The following is a 2,724-nucleotide window of genomic DNA, read 5'->3' on the forward strand; positions in this document are numbered from 1 at the left end:
TCAACTTCCGGGTCTTTGAGTTAATTGTTTTCATTTCTGTTCTGAACTTTATTTCTTCCCTGTTTGGGTTTAATTCGGGCTTACGCTGAATTCTAACCACTGTTTGTACATCCTTCTTCACCACCCTTTAATAAAATCTGGGTGGCTGTCTTGCATCCCATTACACCAAAAAAAAATAGTTCTGGACCAGGTACAAAACTATACATAGTATTCTCCTTAGATATGCGGTCAAAACTTCCCCAAAAAGTTTTTTTTTTTTTTTAATGAATTGGAGAGTAGTAGGAATATCCAACTATTTACCAATGATTTTATTAAGAAAGAACCAAGTAATTACAATGGGTTAGGTACAAAAGGCAGAAGAAAATACTTATCTCCTGAGAAGCATTACAGCAGAATATATAGCGTAAGAAACCAAAATGATAGAAAGAGTGGAGACTCAGACTGTCACTAGTATAACCCAAAACAGAGTAGTATGGACAAAAAGAGACTCAAAGAAGAGTAGTATCTGAACATTCAATGTGGATCCTTTATAAATTCACTAACTGCAAGACTCCATCATCATCTCTAAAGGAAGGAAAACAAAGCAGAGTGGTATTGAACCACAAACCAGCTTTGAGGCAGGCAAGCAGCATTTCAAGGTAGAGCTGATCCCAAAGCAGCAACTGTAATAACTGAGGGCACAAAAACTTTGATTACATCCCATAGTAAGCAATAACCAGGAAGATCTTTGTACCGATAGAGCACGGATCAATCATTAAGAGTTCGAATCTTTTTAGAGGCAACTGCATCCCCAAAAAGTAGAGTATAAACAACAAGAATTTTGATGACATCCCATTATTTTTTTTTCATATCTCTACACATATTTTAGCTATGAATGATATGAAATTTATGTATTTATTTATTTATTTATTTATTTTTAAGGAATTGGAGAGTAGTGGGAACATCCGACTACTCACCCAAAAATTTATTCAGAGTAATATGAAAGGATTTACAAGAGTTTGAAATTTAAATGGATTTCCAACTATTTCACCCAACAAGGAGAGAAAGGGAAGAGGTGCAACCAACTTTATTCTCTTCACACTTGTACGAGGAAAATACACCCACGTTCCAGAATTGAAATAGCAAGTGCAACACTTTCATGGTTCTGTCAGCCTCCAGCTGGTTTCTAGAGGAGGTGAAGGTCTCTCCTCAGGGGGGAAATCGTTCCTCACCGGGTTTCCAGATGGAGATGGTGGGCTATACTCGCGCCTTCCACCTAATATCCTTCCCTTTGTCTCTGCAAAACAATAGAGCAGAAGCACACCAAAGTAAATAAATTCCATAACTGCACCAACACCTAATCATCCTCAAAAGGCTTCAAAGCTACCTTCGCATATGTATGCTCATAATATAAGCAAGCCTTTAGAAAGTATTACCATTTCCATAGACCAAATGAAGCTGGATGGAGAGAAAGGCAGAGATTAGAGCTATGAGGAGGAGGATTAGGATGAAAGGAGAGAGTTTCATCTTTTCTTCGCCGTAGTGCCTTAGAAATATGGGGGACGTTGTCACTTGGGTCTTTTATTGGAGTAGATCAACAGATGGTCAGATTCTGATGAGATGAGACCTGAAATATATGGAAACTTCGCCACCAACCCATTATATATTACGCGGACAGCTGTAATCGATGGACGGAAGTGCTCTCTTTTAATCTCCAACGGTGATCTGGAATCAAAAGTTTCAAAAAAATAAAAATAAAAAAAAAAACAAAAACTCAAAAACAGTGGCATGACCTTGACCTCCATGGTAGACTTACTATAATATAATATCGAGCAAATTCTGGAGCTCCTAGGAAGGTGTGTTTGTCCGAAAAAAGTGACTCCGGAAGGAAGGTGGAAATGGAGTGCACCCGGCAAACACACGTCTAAGAAGGGCTATTACTTTCTAATGGACGGGGATTAGACCCGTTCCATGCAAAAGTTCCTGGAAGATACAAATTTCGGAAAAGTTCAAGTTCTTTGGATGGCTTTGCTTTCATAACAAAATGCTCACGGCCGAAAATTTAAAAGAAGCGAGTAAATGCCAGAAACTTATCAATAATTTTGGAGCTCATGAAGACAAAAAAAATTCCGGCCAAGGAAAGACGCCCATCCGGTATACTCATTGCAACAATCTGCAAATGTGTCTGGAAAGAATGAAATAGTCGTCTCTTCAGATTTGAAGTGTTCTCAGCCTCCGAAACTACAAAGAAAATACTCTTCCTCCTAGCTGACTAGACCTCAGTAGCTGACAGGAAATACATGACTTTCGAAGCAATATCACCAAGGCGATGGAAGCTATATAGCCCTTAGGCCCATACCATCAACGCCTAATTATCAACAGAGAACAAAAACAGGAGGGAGGATAAGCGCTACCGCACTCAAAGACCACCAAACCAGTGCCAATAATGGATCTTGACTTGACTCTCTAATGCATTCTCTTACATCACCTCTTATCCTCTGTCGTCATACTGTAATTGATGCTCACATCATTAATAGGTCATATTATCTTGTATTTATCTTAATATAAACTAGACTATTAAATAAATTCCATTGGAGGAAGCCTCTTACTTCCTCCGTGTTCCTCAAAAAAAAAAAAAATGGAGCATGCACACCGCATGTCATGCTAGTGCACAGTAATTAAAAATTTAGTTGATGGAGATGCAAGAAATCGTCAATAAAGCGGGTTAGTGGAGGGCCAATGTAG

The 2,724-nt window shown here is 38.6% G+C and overlaps 1 long non-coding RNA gene across 1 annotated transcript; it reads right to left on the reverse strand.

Annotated features, from left to right (window-relative positions):
* Positions 1-1,042: 1,042 nt before the first annotated feature.
* Positions 1,043-2,256, reverse strand: LOC140853406 (uncharacterized). The gene is made up of 3 exons (XR_012136463.1): positions 1,796-2,256; positions 1,416-1,704; positions 1,043-1,276 (listed from the first exon to the last, which is right to left on the reverse strand). It is a non-coding gene; the product is annotated as an uncharacterized lncRNA (long non-coding RNA).
* Between the last annotated feature and the right edge of the window lie 468 nt (positions 2,257-2,724).

Source organism: Elaeis guineensis, chromosome 13, assembly GCF_000442705.2.
Source record: "Elaeis guineensis isolate ETL-2024a chromosome 13, EG11, whole genome shotgun sequence".
NCBI lineage: Eukaryota > Viridiplantae > Streptophyta > Magnoliopsida > Arecales > Arecaceae > Elaeis > Elaeis guineensis.